General features: G+C 40.1%; 1 long non-coding RNA gene across 2 annotated transcripts in view; it reads right to left on the bottom strand.

Moving 5' to 3' along the window:
* Positions 1-13,485, bottom strand: part of LOC142748731 (uncharacterized) — an 85,755-nt gene that overhangs the window by 52,065 nt on the left and 20,205 nt on the right. For both annotated transcript variants that reach the window (XR_012882299.1, XR_012882298.1), the window contains exons 3-4: positions 8,510-8,589; positions 7,625-7,798 (exon numbers count right to left, since the gene is read on the bottom strand). This is a non-coding gene — a long non-coding RNA (uncharacterized LOC142748731). The remainder of the gene's footprint in view (positions 1-7,624; positions 7,799-8,509; positions 8,590-13,485) is intronic.

Here is a 13,485-nt window from a genome sequence, read left to right as displayed (position 1 = left end):
TATACTACATGTCCTGTACTGCTCTCTACCTGTACTACATGTACTGTACTGCTCTCTACCTGTATTACATGTGCTGTACTGCTCTCTACCTTTACTCCCTCTACTGTACTGCTATCTACCTGTATTACATGTACTATCTATCTGTACTGCTATCTACCTGTACTACATGTACTGTACTACACTCTCACCTGTACTACATGTACTGTACTACACTCTACCTGCAGTACATGTCCTGTACTGCTCTCTACCTGCGCTACATGTACTGTACTACACTCTACATGTACTACATGTCCTGTATTGCTATCTACCTGTACTACATGTACTGTGCTGCTCTCTACCTATACTACATGTCCTGTATTGCTCTCTACCTGTACTACATGTACTGTACTGCTCTCTTCCTGTACTACATGTACTTTAATGCTCTCTACCTTTACTCCCTGTACTGCTATCTACCTGTATTACATGTACTGTACGGCCCTCTAGTTGTACTGCATGAACTGTACTGCTATCTACCTGTACTACATGTACTGTACCTGTACTACATTTACTGTACAGCTATCTAATTATACTAAATGTACTGTACTGCTCTCTACCTATACTACATGTGCTGCACTGTTTTCTACCTGTACTACATGCACTGTATTTCTCTCTACCTGTAATACATGTACTGTACTGCTCTCTACCAGTACTACATTTACTGTACAGCTATCTAATTATACTAAATGTACTGTACTGCTCTCTACCTATACTACATGTGCTGCACTGTTTTCTACCTGTACTACATGCACTGTATTTCTCTCTACCTGTAATACATGTACTGTACTGCTCTCTACCTGTACTACATGTACTGTACTGCTCTCTACCTGTACTACATGTACTGTACTGCTATCTACCTGTACTACATGTGCTGTACTGCTCTCTACCTGTACTACATGTACTGCTATCTACCTGTGCTACATGTACTGTATTGCTCTCTACCTTTACTACATGTACTGTACTGCTCTACAGGACTACTCTCTACCTGTACTACATACCTTGTACTGCACTCTACCTGTACTACATGTCCTGTACTGCTCTCTACCTATACTACATGTACTGTACTGCTCCCTTCCTGTACTACATGCACTGTATTGCTCTCTACCTGTACTACATGTACTGTACTGCTCTCTACCTGTACTACATGTCTTGTACTACTCTACAGGACTACTCTCTACCTGTACTACATGTCCTGTACTGCTCTCTACCTGTACTACATCTCCTGTACTGATCTCTACCTATACTACATGTACTGTACTGCTCTCTACCTCTACTACATGTACTTTACTGCTCTCTACCTGTACTACATGTCCTGTACTACTCTCTACCTGTACTACATGTCTTGTACTGCACTCTACCTGTACTACATATACTGTACTGCTCTCTACCTGTGCTACATGTCCTGTACTGCTCTCTACCTGTACTACATGTCCTGTACTGCTCTCTATCTGTACTACATGTCCTGTACTGCTCTCTACTTGTACTACATGTACAGTACTGCTCTCTACCTGTACTACATGTACTGCTATCTACCTGTGCTACATGTACTGTATTGCTCTCTACCTTTACTACATGTACTGTACTACTCTACAGGACTACTCTCTACCTGTACTACATACCTTGTACTGCACTCTACATGTACTACATGTCCTGTACTGCTCTCTACCTATACTACATGTACTGTACTGCTCCCTTCCTGTACTACATGCACTGTATTGCTCTCTACCTGTACTACATGTACTGTACTGCTCTCTACCTGTACTACATGTCTTGTACTACTCTACAGGACTACTCTCTACCTGTACTACATGTCCTGTACTGCTCTCTACCTGTACTACATCTCCTGTACTGATCTCTACCTATACTACATGTACTGTACTGCTCTCTACCTCTACTACATGTACTTTACTGCTCTCTACCTGTACTACATGTCCTGTACTACTCTCTACCTGTACTACATGTCTTGTACTGCACTCTACCTGTGCTACATGTCCTGTACTGCTCTCTACCTGTACTACATGTCCTGTACTGCTCTCTATCTGTACTACATGTCCTGTACTGCTCTCTACTTGTACTACATGTACAGTACTGCTCTCTACCTGTACATGTACTGTACTGCTCTCTACCTGTACATGTACTGTACTGCTATCTATCCCTACTACATGTATTGTACTTCGCTCTACATGTACTACATGTACTATACTGCTTTCTACCTGTACTACATGTCCTGTAATGCTCTCTGCCTGTACTACATGTCCTGTACTATTCTACAGGAGTACTCTCTACTGGTATTACATGTCCTGTACTGCACTCTACCTGTGCTACACGTCTTGTACTGCTCTCTACCTGTGCTAGATGTACTGTACTGCTCTCTACCTATACTACATGTCCGTTACTGCTCTCTACCTGTACTATATGTACTGTACTGCTCACTACCTATACTACATGTATTATACTGCTCTCTACCTGTACTGCATGTACTGTACTGGTCTCTACCTGTACTACATATCCTTTACTGCTCTCTATCTGTACTACATGTTCTGTACTGCTCTCTATCTGTACTACAGGTACTGTACTGCTCCCTTCCTGTACTACATGTACTGTATTGCTCTCTACCTGTACTACATGTACTGTACTGCTCTCTACCTGCACTACATGCCCTGTACTACTCTACAGGACTACTCTCTACCTGTACTGCATGTCCTGTACTGCACTCTACCTGTCCTACATGTCCTGTTCTGCTCTCTACCTGTACTACATGTACTGTACTGCTCTCTACCTGTACTACATGTCCTGTAGTGCTCTCTACCTGTACTACATGCACTGTACTGCTCTCTACCTATACTACATGTACTGTACTGCTCTCTACCTGTACTACATGTCCTGTACCGCTCTCTACCTCTACTATACGTACTGTATTGCTCTCTATCTGTACTACATGTACCGTGCTGCTCTCTACCTCTACTACATGTCCTGTAGTGATCTCTACCTGTACTACATGTCCTGTACTGCTCTCTACCTATACTACATGTACTGTACTGCTCTCTACCTATACTACATGTACTGCACTGCTCTCTACCTGTATTACATGTCCTGTACTGCTCTCTACCTGTACTACATGCCCTGTACTGCTCTCTACCTATACTACATGACCTGTACTGCTCTCTACCTGTACTACATGTACTGTACTGTTTTCTACCTGTACTATATGTACTGTACTGCTCTCTACCTGTACTACATGTCCTTTACTGCCCTCTACGTGTGCCAGGTCAAGCTGAGCCTTTAGACACCAGGTAATGGTGGCTCCAATTTATTTTTACTGTACACTGCATGTACTGTACAGGACACTGAAGAAGCTGCTTACCTCTACATAGAAAGTGATTAATCAGTTTTCAGTAGTTCTTTCTTTTATTTGTAAGGACTTGCAAGGATTTGTAAGGATTTTTCTTTAATATTTTTTTTCCAAAACAATTAGAAGTTCTTCATAAGTCTACTAGTCACCTGTCCTCTAAGTCTTACATTGGAAATACCTGTAATATGCCGATATTCAGGATTGTTTTGGTTAATGGGGGATAGTCCTGCAATAGACTGTAATTAAGTTGGAAAGTTCTGATGTATGTAAGTCTAGGTGGGAATCCCTGCCACATACTTGTCCTGTACTCACTAGTCTCAGGATGGAAATTAATGCTTTACATTAAGACTGGAGGGTCTTTAAAGAGGTCTCCAAGATTAAAATGGTAATGAATGAAGATTGTTGTGATATACTGTAGTTCAGGAGGGAAGTTCTGCTGCATATTAGCCACTGCTATTTACTGCTATGTGTTAGGCACTGGATATCTTACCCCATAGTCTGACTCGTGCAGAACGCTGAGATATTGCCAATATACAGAGCATTTTAAGGTGGAAGCGTTTGCTGATGTAGTAACATGGGAGATAGGCTATGACCTGACTACTTAGATTTAAAGTGGTATTCCCACCTTAGAAGGGATATGCCATAAATGTCTGATAGATGCGGGTCCGTGCTCCAAGACCAGCACCTATCTCCAGAATGGGGGTGGTCTGTCTGCTGAGGTTGTCGCCAACTGCTGCATCCAGGCGGAGAATGAATGAAGAGTTGATTTGATATATATTCGCCTGCCTGATGCGGCACCACGTCATCAGGCTGGACAGGCATAAGGAGACCCCCGTTCTGTAGACAGGTATGGGTCCCATATCTGGGACCCACCTTTATCAGACATCTATGGCATAGCACATGGATATGCCATAAATGTCTTAGGTAGGAATAACCATTTTAGTTTCTTTGGTGCTGATATAAATTAATAGAATATGTCCGAACTATATAAAAAAATAGTCGTCAATGTCACCTATTTTATCTTTACACACGTGCAAATCTGCAATCCTTGCAAAAAAAAAAAGGAAAGAAAGAAATATATGTAGAGGTAGATGATGAAGAAGAGTAAAGTATGTGTGCTATCTACGTATAGTGGTCGCAGGATTTTTGTGCTAGAAGTAATGAGAATACAACCTACTAATTTAGTAGGGTCGTCATGATTGGTATTCAAGGAAAATTACTAATAATCACAGCCGGCCTTAGGTTAGACGGTTCCCTTTGCAGAACCTTCTATTGATGCGTGTCGTCACCTTCCCCCTTATGTTGTATCATATAGTGCCGAAATAATACAATCATATAGTGTACAAATAACATTGCCAAAATGTGTCTAAACAGTAAACTAGGGAATGAAGCAGCATACTGTACAGCTGGCTTTCTATATGATGAAGCACCAAGCTCTGTGTGCCCAGGCCATGAGGGCCAGTGGGGCCCACTTCAGTAATGAAAGGTAACCGATCCTGTGTGACCAACCCCATAAGGCCTAAACCGCTAACAATCATGGCGCATTTTTTTTATAATACTGGTTCATTCTAAAAAATTGAGTGGTGCATTTCCTACCAGGATAGTGTAATAGGTATGGGTGTATATAATGTATATAGTTACATAGTTTTATACGTATTAGCAGGGTTACTAATAATCAACACGCTTAGGGTTACTGATATAACCTACCTTATAATATTCACACAAATTAAGTTATAACGCTAATGACATGTTGCAAGGCAGGTGGCAATGTGAGGCCCCGCCTGGCATCAGATGGGTTAACAGGGCTGTCGGCAAGGCCCGTGGCATTTCAGACAAGCTGTGTCGGCCTGCGCTCAGCATGGCTTCTTTTTTCTGATGTGTGTGAAATTATCAGTACAAAGACTCCTCCTTATCGGCGCAAGAACTAAATAAACACAGACGCCTTTTGTTTCCTTGACGACTCGCTCATGACTGTTTTGACTAATGCCATCCATTTTTTTTAGGCTTTTTGAGGGTTCTTCTCGAATGGTAATTGAGAATGGCAAAAAATTGTGAGTCCGTGTGCCCTAGCAGCGAGGGCAGCGCATGTTCCATCTTTCATTTTACCCACTTTATTATTACTTTTGTTAAACTTTGTGTGCGGGCAGAGTGGTGGGTGTGGAACACATCTATTGCACGAGGCAATCACTGCATCATTCCCAATTTGATGAATTTATTTAGGTTGGATTTTAAAGACTTATAATGTATGGCCTGTACATAGTACTAATACTATGTAGGTACTTGTGTACATGCTGTAAAATAAATGACCTGTGCTGGTTTACTGGCCCGGGTATGGCCACTGCTCCAGGTGGCGTGTGCCCAATGACACCAAATGCCAGGCCAATCAAAGTATATGTGCCCTTATTTAAATGATACTCTTTCCAGTCATAGTATTTAGGTATTATTTCTAGCACCCATCTGTGTGTTCTTGAACCTGGCCATACAACTTCTCTATTTTGACCCAATTCGAGATGAACTCGTCATTCATCTCATCTCCTGGTGCTCCTTTGTTGCTGATCTTGCTTTTAGACTTTTGACTTTTTCGATCTCTGTCTCATGATTTGGAACTGTACTGACCAATGTGGCCGACCTCGCATGTTCCTTTCTGTGATACTCCCCATGACTCTTTAGTGCGAGTGACGTCCTGCTGATAACCGAGCCTGTAGCTTTTTCTCCCGACCTCCCTGACTTACCTACATGTGTTCTCATTGGGGAGTGGAAAATAAGCATCTCTATGTTCCTCGAATGCGAATAGCTCCACTAGAGTTAGCTGTCAAATTCAGGGGAGGTGTCCACTATTATCTCAACATGCCCTAATACTATGACATTAGCTAGGAAAAGGCCCTGCGAGGCTTTTTTAATAAAAAAATGTGTATCCTGTATATATAGCAGCTGTATCTAAGACCTGAATCCGTCAGGTCCCCGGGACTATCGGGTTTAGTGTCAACGGGTCCTGGGTGTCTATCGAGACGCAGGATTGAGCTTCTATCGATTACATCTAAGTTCATAGATGTGATCGATTACAGGTGGATCCTGCGTGTCAGAGACTAGCAGGATCCGCTGACACTGAACCCATTGGTCCCGGGGACCTGACGGATTCAGGTCTTAGATACAGCTGCTCTGTATACAGGATCAAGAAGCAGCTGTATCTCAAAAAATAAAAATAATTTTTAATAAAAAAGTATTTCGAAAGTTGCAGCAACCACAATGAGAAACATTTTTATTAATAAAAATAAATACATTTCAAAAGGTGTTCATAGCCTTTAAAGGGAGTCATCAGTAGATTATACACTACCAAAAGTCTGACACCGCTGTGTAGCTTTTGGGTAACGGATTAGGGATATATCTGTGTTTCTGCTGTTACTGTTGCATTAGTGGAAATAATATGTTTTATTCTGCCTCACTCCATGCTCACCGAAGGAGTCCGGCATCTTCCCTGCAGTTGATTCAACAGTCAATCAACTACACAGGAGAAGGGAAGGGTAGGAGCGCTAGATGCGGGACCCTTCCTGGTTTGACAGGAACGGCGCACGGCAGAAATAAAATTACACTAATGCAAGCAGAAACACGGGTATGTCACTAATCCGTTACCCAATAGCTACCTAGCGGTGTCAGCAGTTTGGTAGCATAAAATCAATAGTCACACTCCTTTTAATCACTAACTGAATTTTATTCACAATATACATTGTAAAGTTGAGTAAAATCCCGGCCGTATCCTTGGTACCGATATTCAATATGTAACGGGTGTTGCCGTTTTTACTACTTTAAAATTGACCATGGTCTGTAGAGAAAGGTCCTGCCCAGCTTCTTCTCTAGCGCTCTCCAGGTCCGTATGGACAGGAAAATAACACAAAGTAGCCAAGCGTGAATGTTTCGAGAGGCAGGAGAGGCTACTCAGAGTGCCACTCTTCTATACAAAAATACAAAAAGGTTTGTCCTTGATATTTCATGACAATATAAAGGACAAAGTTTCTTGATATACAGAGTTCTTGCCATGTGCCTTTCAGAAGCATCGCATTGTAAGTGAAATAAAGAACATAATCCTATCACCAGCCATAATGTATTGATTTTATTTTAACCATTATAAAATGATTCATTCAAAAACAGCATTATGAAGATCCCCCCCCCCCCCCCCCCCCGAGGAATGTTTCAGTCGTGTTGTATTGTGTGAATAAAGATGTGTATCAAGCCACTTACCCATTTCATACAATTTTTAGAGAACCAATAATTGTCAGATGGCGGTGCTTGTTTTCATCTCGATATTCAACATCCACTATGTCCAAGGATACATACTCAATTTTCTTTTATTCCAATAAAATAGTCTTTGTCATTTAACCTTCATTCCTTTAACCCGATTTATTTTTTTTACCCCTGAAGACAAAGAAAAATATGTTTAAAGATGTTGAACTAAAAATTTTAGATGACTGAGAATGTGAGGGAAGGACGCCTACAGTGGATGTGACTCTATTAGCACTGGCCGGGTAGACGGAGATCGTTCGCAAAAAATAAATAAAAAATACCTGCAATGTTTCTGATTTGGGCACTCTTCCCATCTTCGTTGTTGTGTCCATTTATAATGGAAATCACATTCCAGTGCTGAATTCGTCGTATGATGGACACCACTGGCGTCCAACGTACCCCATTGCATTTTTAGAATTATGTTATGGTTCCTTTTATTTTGACGGGAAGAATAGCGCTGCGAGTCTCCGTTGCAGATAGCCGAGCCTTACTTTTATATTTTTATATTTTCAAGGGGTTGCCCTATGACACGAACCCCTGCCCCCAGCTCAGGACCCCCCTCTGTGGAAGACTGTTCTGGCGCTCCCGCTCCGACGGACCCTCGTTTCCTTGCATTACATCGATAGCTATTTATTTGAATGACCGCCATGTAATGCTACATTTCCCCCGCAGCAAACACTCTCTTCCTTGGCTAATAGAGGGTTAGTAATAATTAGGTTCCTGAATGGAAGACTGAAATCTATTAACTCAAAATTTTCTATGAGGGTATTTGAAAGTTAGTTTTCTAAACCAGACAATTGCTTTAAGTGTATACATAAGCAGAAGCAAGTCCCTAAAAATTACCTTCTGTATTCATGCTCTCCGGTAGTTGGCCAATGTCCGGTGTGCCGCCTGTGCGGGGCCTTTTTTGTTGGTCTATTCACCTGTGTGGACAGAATAAAAGAAAATATGTTGGATATTACTGGATCTTTAAATATTAGTTATAGTTTTTTTTATCAAATGTAATAATGAGGACCCTTATGAGGACACTGAAATAGCGCTACTCTCGTCCTAGCACTATAGCTGTTAAAGGGGTTGGCCACTTTAGGAAAATTATTAGGATTGCATTCGAAACATTATTTGAATAAACGTACTCACTTGTCTTTATATGCAGTTCAGCGCTGTTTTTTGGTCTTCATAAGCCACGCCCCCTTGTTATTACAGCTGTATCTTCCTGCCGCCCGCTGCTCCCGTCCATAATATGGCCGAGGATGGAGGAGCATGTGACTAGACATGTTGTTCTGCATCCTCCATTGAAACACACTGTGCCTGCGTTAGTTGCCTGGACAAAGTTTGTTACAATAGATGATGCAGAGCGGCGGCTCTTTTTGAGCAGTTTAACCGGTTGAGGACTGCTCACTGTATATATACGGCGCTAGTTTATGCTTGCTGCCCATTGGTGATTGGGCAGCTCAATGTCGGGTGCCTGGCAGTCAGGGACTGCCAAAGACCCTGAAGAGAAGACAGAAATGTCACCGCTTTTGTCTTCTCTGTAATAACGTACACAGCGCTCAAGGAGTCTGCTGCTGGGTCGAACTAGACACAGAGCCACCCTAACAGAGACAATAGTTACTAGAATAAGGGCTTATTCAAACGAGCGGGTATCTTTGTCCGTGTAACGGCCGTTAAAACAACGGCCGTCACACGGACTCATGTATGGGGCCGTTCACACAACCGAACCGTTCTTTCAACGGAGCGTGTGAAGAGTACGTGAAAAAACAGGACATGTCCTAATTTACTGCGTGTCACGCATCCCTACATAGACTCTAGTTTATGGTGGGATCCGTGACAACGTGTCCCGCAAGGGTGCACCTCGGACGTGAAAAACTTCAGTTTTCACGTCTGTGGTTGCCGACACTCGTCTGAATCTAGCCTAAGGTTTATGTCCCCTGATACAGTGGAAAAGTATGGTGTAAAAAAAATTAAATTAAATAATAATGTCTCCTAAAGGTCTTTTCTGACCTTTGAGGGACAGACCATAATAATAAACAAAATAAAAAATAAATATAAATTAAACAAAAATGACAGATAAAATACCCAACAAAAAAACGCTCTCCCTCGTCAATCAGTGTTGTAACGCTAGCCCTGACCTAACTACCCTACCTTAGGCATGTCATTTATCACAATTTACAGTGTAAAAAAATATATATGTTTAAAAAAAATTCAGGCTATAAGCCTTAAAATGCTACAAAAAGCATTAATTATGTATATACAAATGATAGGAAAAGAAAACTGCATTGATCACTAAAAGAACATTCCAAAAAATCACGTCGGTAGCCCAACAAATAAAAAGTTATAGCCGGTTAACACGTGCTAAAAATGGCGAATCGGTACCTGGACCTAAACCGGTTAAAAAGATGTAATAGAATATACAAAACAGTAAGATTGCTATAGGGGCTGCAATAACTAGCAGTACCAACAAGGCCTATCAGCATTGCCCACCCAGCCACATAAGTCCACTGCTCAGTGGTTAGCACTATTACTTTGGGTTCGAATCCTACCAAGGACAACATCTGCATGGAGATTGTATGTTCCCCTCGTGTTCACCTTAACTTCTTCCGGATTCTACGCTTTGCCTCCACAATCCAAAAATGTACAGATTGGTCAATTGGCTTTCTAAGAAATTAACTCTAGTGTGTGTATTAGATTGGGAAATTAGATTGGGCGCCCCATTGGCGACAGGGACTGACGTGAATGGTGCTAACCTCCGTATAGCGCTACAAAATATGACGACGCAACATAAATAAATAAGAAGGTGATACTAATGCAGTCCCGCTACATGGAGTTACCGCACTATACACATTGAATTGTGTATATACTCTATATAGACTGTCATTGCTGGGTAATGTGGCATGTCAGGGCATTAGTACTTGGGTGTAGAGCCCAATATAGCTTTTGAAAAAGGGGCCTAAGACGAATCAATGAGAAAAGTCCATATGCCATGTATGACATTGGCGGCACGCAGAGGCACATTATGGGCCTGTAGACTCCAATGGGCACTGTATTGTAGACCGGTACTACGGTTGTGTGCATAAAGTCTTATATTTTGCGTGATGTACTTAACGTGATGGTTTTATATCCTGAAATAAATATTAGTTGCCTCCTTTATTATTGCTTCATTCATTGCTCTTCTGCTACATAAAGTTTCTCCTGCCGTGTGCGTGGCAGCCTCTGACACCGTAGAGGTTAAATATTAGTTGTGGCAAGGTGCAGGCTCCACATGAATATTCATACCTACGTCTGAGACATTCTGGGCTCTGACTGCCAGCGTGAGCCTCCGCATAGGCTATAAACACCAGTGGGCCTCTCCGATGGCACAGCCCTTTGTCTTATGCGTGCCAGTCTCATACTGTTCTGCCACATACAATACACAAGGGACAACACACATTTTGAGACGGTCGCTGCTATTTTTTTTTATTGTAGTTACTCTTTTACCTTATTGTTCAGGAATATTTGTTTGAACCACAAATGTAAAAAGTGTCAGGTTGTGGATGTAAGGAGCACAGGAAAATGTCGGAAAGTGAACTGTGTAAAGTTTTTGAAAACTTTTTGGACCCGCAACAATTTTCACGTACACAGTCAGACAGAAAGTTGGAAGAGCTCGAAAATAACAGCAACTAAATATACACTCACGTAGCAGAACTGAGTTTGACGTTTCGTATGTGCCACTACCTTAAGGTGTCATGCACATGGTGGAGGAACATATAGAATATTCTCTAATACAGAGGAACATATGGAATCCAACAGCAACAACCTTCTGATTTCACACAGAGGCATACGGAGGTACAGTATGGTCCATAGACTGATATAGGTGCTGTATTACGGCTCTGTACAGTATAGAGGTTGTGCATGAAGCCGTGGAGTGCACAAGTGATACATCCCCAAACAGTTAAATGACAAATTCAGGTCTGCTCCATCTGTACATGTACAGACATTATGAAGCACCGTGTGTTTCCCAGGCACATATGTGGTAAAACAGAAAGCAATGTAATTCATATTGTCAGCCCGGCAAAGTCTTTATGGGCTATGAACTTTAGATAATCTGAGGAGAACGCACACTGACATCTAGTTCCTTCCAGCAATGATGCAGCTGCTGATATAACACTGAGAATATTGCGAGAAAAAACAAGTAATGAAGATCCCGGAGAATCAAATTCATTGTGAAATAGATTAATGCCTCTTTGTAGATCACAGCAGATTAGGGAGGGGCGCAGTTGGGGTGGGGTGTAGTGGCATCAAGTAAAAATAAGATTCTTCTTTAAAATTGCTGCTCTCAGCGCATTTTTTTTCCACGTTGAGAAGGAAGCTTCCACTTGAGGCTGCTGAAAATAAGGCAGCTTTTTTGAAACTTTTTTTTTTCTACTAGTTTGGAAGCCTGTTCTATGGCCGTGCAGTCCAGTACGGAGGAGCTTATTCCTGCAGCTGTCAATAAAATACTCTATACACACCCTATACCCTATCAGTGAGATATGAAATAAGTATTGTTATTGAATTATTTGCAAATAATATTTATATGATTATTATTATTAATAATAATAATAATAATAATAATAATAATATGATAGAATATGAAAATTAACTTTCTACTTCTAATGAACAAGAGCACTAATTGCGATAGATAGATAGATAGATAGATAGATAGATAGATAGATAGATAGATAGATAGATAGATAGATAGATAGATAGATAGATAGATAGATAGATAGATAGATATGAGATAGATAGATAGATAGATATGAGATAGATAGATAGATAGATAGATAGATAGATAGATAGATAGATAGATAGATATTAGATAGATAGATATTAGATAGATAGATGATTGATAGATAGATAGATAGATAGATAGATAGATAGATAGATAGATAGATAGATAGATAGATAGATAGATAGATAGATAGATAGATAGATAGATAGATAGATAGATAGATAGATATGAGATAGATAGATAGATAGATATGAGATAGATAGATATGAGATAGATAGATAGATAGATAGATAGATAGATAGATAGATAGATAGATAGATAGATAGATAGATAGATAGATAGATAGATAGATAGATAGATATGAGATAGATAGATAGATAGATATGAGATAGATAGATATGAGATAGATAGATAGATAGATAGATAGATAGATAGATAGATAGATAGATAGATAGATAGATAGATAGATAGATAGATAGATAGATAGATAGATAGATAGAGTGCAAATATTTAAAGGGGAGCACATACGATGAAGTGGTCTATTATTATTATTATATTACACTGTTACTATAAATATGAACATATCATCAAAGACGTAAGGAATTATATTATTGGTCCCGTCCCATGTGAAATACAGCAGGAATATCGTCTCTGTATTGAGAGTTCTGTGTTTTGATGAATAACCGTGTATACCGCCAGCTTACGACAGGCTTTTGATACATAGAAGTTTATATTTTCATCATGTAGAATAAAAGATTTTATTAATATTATTTTGTGATAGTGTTGTCGTTTTGGAGGACTAATGTTATTGATGTGGTCTCTGTTATTGGGAGGCATAACATATTTATAATAATAATTAATAATAATATAAATAATAATCATAGTTAAAATACTTTAGGAAAAAGTTTATATATTTTTTAATTTATTTGAATCATATTTTAAGAAATGTATTTCTTTTTTTTATATATCAGTCTTACAATTGACTAAATATTTTTTTATATATATTTTATCTCTATATTTTTTTTTAAAATAAAATAAATAGTGCTACCCTTTTTCCTTCGTGAAGTGGTAA

This window comes from Rhinoderma darwinii, chromosome 3 (assembly GCF_050947455.1).
Source record: "Rhinoderma darwinii isolate aRhiDar2 chromosome 3, aRhiDar2.hap1, whole genome shotgun sequence".
NCBI classification, from domain to species: Eukaryota; Metazoa; Chordata; class Amphibia; order Anura; family Rhinodermatidae; genus Rhinoderma; species Rhinoderma darwinii.
The sequence above is the reverse complement of the archived record's forward strand: the minus strand, read 5'-3'. Positions and strand labels throughout refer to the sequence as shown.